Source organism: Elephantulus edwardii, unplaced genomic scaffold (genome assembly GCF_000299155.1).
Source record: "Elephantulus edwardii isolate Elephantulus edwardi_28Jun2011 unplaced genomic scaffold, EleEdw1.0 scaffold00316, whole genome shotgun sequence".
NCBI lineage: Eukaryota > Metazoa > Chordata > Mammalia > Macroscelidea > Macroscelididae > Elephantulus > Elephantulus edwardii.
In genome coordinates, this window is record NW_006400066.1 from 1,926,151 (window position 1) to 1,931,508 (window position 5,358).

The following is a 5,358-nucleotide window of genomic DNA, read 5'->3' on the forward strand; positions in this document are numbered from 1 at the left end:
CCCGATTACCCCAGTCACTGAATCAATCCACCTCATAGAGGGTCTTCCCCTCCTGAGCTGTCCCTCCACTCTGCCCAGCATGATGTCCCTCTCCAAAGACCTGTCTCTCCTTACAACGTGTCCAAAGTATGTCAGGCGAAGCCCCAGAATCCTTGCCTCCAAGGAGCAGCCTGGTTTAACCCTCTCCAGGATGAATCTATTTGTTTTCTTGGCAGTCCATGGTACATTCAGTACTCTTCTCCAGCACCACAGCTCAAAGGCATCAATTCTCCTTCTATCCTCCCTGGTCATTGTCCAACTCTCTGATGCATAACAAGTGATTGCAAAAACCATGGCCTGTATCAGGCGCACCTTAGTCTCCGGAGAGACACCGTTGCTCTTGAGTACTTTAGAGAGGTCCCTAACCACAGACTTTCCCATCGCAATATGTTTTTTGATTTCCTGGCTACTGGTGCCAAGAGTGTTGACCGTGGAGCCGAGCAAACTGAAGCTGTGAACAATCTCAATCTCTTCACCATCCATCCTGTTGCTACCGATTGGTCCAGTGGTGAGAATTTTTGTCTTCTGGACATTGAGCCTCAGTCCATATTGAAGGCTGCAGTCCTTGACCCTCTGCAGTAAGTGCATGAGGTCCTCCTCAGTTTCAGCGAACAGGGTTGTGTCATCTGCATAATGCAGATTGTAGATAAATCGTCCGCCAATTCTAACGCCACGCTTCTCCTCATAGAGCCCAACCTCTCGGATAATCTGCTCTGCATACAGGTTGAAAAGGTATGAAGACAGGACACATCCCTGGCATACACCCTTCCCAATTTTGAACCATGCAGTGTTGCCCTGCTCTGTTCTGACTACTGCCTCTTGGTCCAAGTATAGGTTTCACATTAGCACTATTAAATGTTCTGGGATTCCCATTCTTCTCAGAGTCAGCCATAGTTTGTTATGATCCACGCAGTCAAATGCCTTTGCATAATCAATGAAACACAGAGAGACATTCTTCTGGTATTCCCTGCTTTCAGCTAAGATCCGTCTGACATCAGCAACAATATCCCTAGTACCACGACCCCTTCTAAACCCAGCCTGGACTTCTGGCAGTTCTCTGTTGATGTACTGTTTCAGTCGTTTTTGGATAATCTTCAGTAGAATCTTGCTTGCATGTGAAATCAATGATATTGTTCTGTAGTTTCCACACTCAGCTGGGTCGCCCTTCTTTGGGATGGGAACAAATATAGACCTCTTCCAGTCAGTTGGCCAAGTGGTTGTTCTCCAGATTTCTTGGCACAACTTGGTGAGCACATCCACGGCAGCATCTGTTAGCTGAAATATGTCAATTGGTATACCATCTATTCCGGGGGCCTTATTTTTTGCTATTTCCTTCAAAGCAGCTTGAACTTCTGCCTCCATCACCATACGCTCTGGCTCAAATGGTATTTCATTAAATTCTTCTGTATCTGCCAATTCCTTTCGATACAATGACTCAGTATGTAATTCATTGCGATAGCCTCACAGAAACATGCTCATTGCATGGGGTTTATCAGGAAAGTTAGCAGGTTATAATTAGGGCTGGCAACAGAATACAATTCTTCAGTCATTTTAGCTTCTCAGGTGTGTTCACAGGCCTCTCACCACAGAGATAGTGAGGATGGGACAGGATAGGACAGGGTTCTTTTTATCTGTTGTTCATAGGGCTGTTATGAGTCTTATCTGACTTGATGTCACCTAACAACCACAACAACAACCAATGTATTTAGACAGGAAGAATGTAATTTTAAAGACTGAGATGTGCCTGACCTAAGTCATGGTATTTTCAATTGCTTCCTGTGCATCTAAAATTGGACAATGAATAAGGAAAACTGAAGAATAATCAATGTCTTGGAATTGTGGTGCCATGGAATAACACTGAAAATCCCATGGACTGAGAAAAGGATAGACAAGTCTGTCTTGAAGGAAACGCAACAACCAGGTACTCCTTAGAGATAAGGATGGTAAACTTTTGTCTCACACTTTGGGTATATACTAGGTGGAACCAACCCTTAGAGGGAGACATCATAGTGGGGAAGGTGGAGGATCAGTGAAAGAGAGGAAGATCCTCAACAAGGTAGACTGAGACAGTGACTACCACGATGGACTTGAGCATGACAGAGATCATGAAGGGGTATAAGTTCACTTCCGTTGTTCATAGAGTCACCATGAGTTTGGCACCCAGCAACAACATGACCAATTTCTGCAGTCTTAAAATAATTGAAAATTCAATCAAGATGTAATAAAAATTGGTAACCTGAAAGAAAAAGGTGGAAACAAAGAAAGAGGACTAGTTGCATGAAAATATGGTCTTAGTGATGGAAATGAGGCCAGAGATCACATGACAGAATTGTGTATAGTGAATGATTTATTCATTGTAAATATCCTTTTAAAAAAATATAAACCTAACTACACTTAAAAAACTTCACCTGATGGAATACATGAGAATCAAATTGGTCATCTGTGGAAAGAGGTGATGGATAAGTTTAATAATAACAATCAGAATTAGCCCAGGGCCTGACTTTGGAACAGACCATAAATTTCTCATAATCAAGTTCAAGTTCAACTCTTCAAGAGCCAAAATACAAACCTGAAGTTATCCCATTTAAATTTAAAAATCATCCCAAGAATAGATTTCATACATATATCACTAATGACCAAAGATTAGTTGAGTTATAGCATAATATCAAGAACATACTACATATGTAGTATGAAAGCTTTTTGTATTCAAGAAAGCAAAATATCATTGAAAAGAAAGAAAAGCCCAAATTGGATGTCACAGAGACAATGAAACATGCCCTTAAGTGTAGAAAAAATAAAGTGAAGAAATGATGAAATGTGAGAGTTGAACAGAAGATTTTAAAGAGATGTTCAAGAAACCAAATCTCAAAATGAAATGTGCGAAGAGCTGGACTTCAAAACCCAAAAGGGAAAACCAAGCTCAATATTTCTCAAGTTGAAAGAACAGAAGAATAAATTCAAGTCTTAAGTTGCAATACTGAAGTAGTCTGTGGACAAAATATTGAATGATTTCAGGAAGCATCAAAAGGAGATGGGAGGAATGCACAGTTCAGGAAGCATCAAAAGGAGATGGGAGGAATGCACAGTCACTGTGCCAAAAACACGGAACCATTTCAGGTTGCATGTGACTTCAGGAAGTTGACACATATTGACTATTGCTTTCTTTTCTTGTGTTCTACCATACCTTGGTTTCTCTGGATTCTAAACCGGCTTCTCCATTCAAGTAGTCCATTGGCTTTGCCTGTCACCTTCGTTGTGTCAGAGTCTGAAAGGGCTCCCAAAGCAGTAAACTGGCTGAACTTAGGGCTCACCTTGTTTGTTTCCCACTTCCTAGGGACTGCTATATTTTACTGTCACTCTAGCTGCTGTGTATGAAGTATGGAATTGAGAGGAGCAGAAGAGAATGTTGTGAGACTACTAGAAAGGTTACTGCAGTAGTCCAGATGATACAATCTGGTATTTATGTGAGGACTGCAGTGGACAAGTAGAGAAGTGGAGAAGTTTGAAGTCTGTTTTGAGTGACTCAGTCTGGTGAGGATGCAGGGGTTAGGAATAAAAGGAGCTGAGCTCGATTACCAGACTTTGTGTGCTGTTGAGTCGATTTTGACTTAAAGTGACTCAATTCATTTTGGCCCAGACCAAACGGCTCCAAAAGGTCTCCTACATTGTTATGTTTACAGGCAAGGAGATCTGGGGGCTTTAGTGCTTAAAGAATCAGCTGCTAAACAAAAGATTAAGTAGCTCTGGTGGGATAGTTCACAGGGAGTTGCATTGCTAAGCCAAAGGTCTTGCCTCTCTGTTGGTTCAGATCCACCAGTGACTCCAAGGGAGAAAGCTGGGCAATCTCCTCTCACTGATTTACAGCCTCAGCAACCCGATTCAGCTATGACCTAGATGGAAACCCCTAAGAGCAGTTTTACTCCTTCCTACAGGATTGCCTTGCATTGGCATCAACTTGATGGCAGTGACATCTTTATGGCAGCAGGTCCAGAGGCTTTTTTCTTGTGGAACTTCTGGGTGAGTATGAACCACTGACCTTTTGGTTAAATAGTTGGATGTTAACCACTGTGCCAGAAGGTATTCTCCCTATTTAAGTAGAAATAGAATAGGACTGTGGTGGGGTGAAAAGAGGCAGCACAGTCTCTGTTAATATAACTGCAAGGTAGGGTGAAGTTGCTGTTCATGGGAGTGGAGGCTGGAATACGACCCATCTCCTGTGAGTGGGCAAAGCATCCTCACCTACTCTCAGCCCTTTCCAGGCACGCCATTTTTTAAAATTTTATACTGGTTTCTTTAAGAAGTTCATATATATTGTTTTTCATACTGGATCTTTCCCACTTCCTTAACCTTCCCCTTCCTCCACTCATCAATTGTATGACCCTATGATTAACACCTCTCCCCCATCCTCAGCACTCTGTTCCCACCCTTCCCCACCTTGGATTCTCTTACTCATTCTACAATAATGATCTTATAGAATATTTGACCTTATGGGACTGAGTTAATTCACTTATCAAAGTGCTCTCCAGTCCTTTCCAAGTTAGGTAGTAATTTACAAAATCATTGCTCCTTTGTGCTGTGTAGCATTCCTTCATGTGACTGTACCACAATTGCTCAATCCATTTGGTTGTGGTTGGACATTTGAGCTGTTTGCATGTTCTTGCAAATGGTGAATAACACTGCTATGAACATTGCTGTACAAGTCTCCATTTATGCCTCCGTTCTCATTCTCTTGGAGTATATTCCAAGCAGTGGAATATCTGAGTGATATGGAATTTCTATGTTCAGCTTTTGAGGAAGCACCAAACTGCCTTCCAGAGTAGTCATACCATTATACAATCCAACCAACAACGTATTACAGTTCTCTCTCACCATATCCTCTCTGACATTTATTACTTGCTGTCCTGTTAAACTTTGCCACTGCTCCTTGGGTTGAGATGATATCTCATTGTGGCTTTGATTTTTATCTCTTTTATTGCCAGTGATTTTGAGCATTTCTTCATCTGTCTGTTGGCTATCTAAATATCTTACTCTGTGAAAATTTTTTCATGTCTTCCAGGGATGTCATTCTTAAATCCCTGAATCCCTCCCAGAGCTCTGGAGCCCAGATCCCTCACCCCCATCTCTGGTGGGAGAGGTGAGGATGGTGCATCTTTTAGGATCTCTACTTACAACTAGTTTTCACAGCTGATATTGAGCTGATATTGAAACTAGGCCAGGAGCTGACTGTGGAACAGACCACCAACTACTCATATGCAAATTCAAGCTGAAGCTGAGGAAAATGAAACCAAATCCAAGGCAACCAAAATATGACTTTGAGTC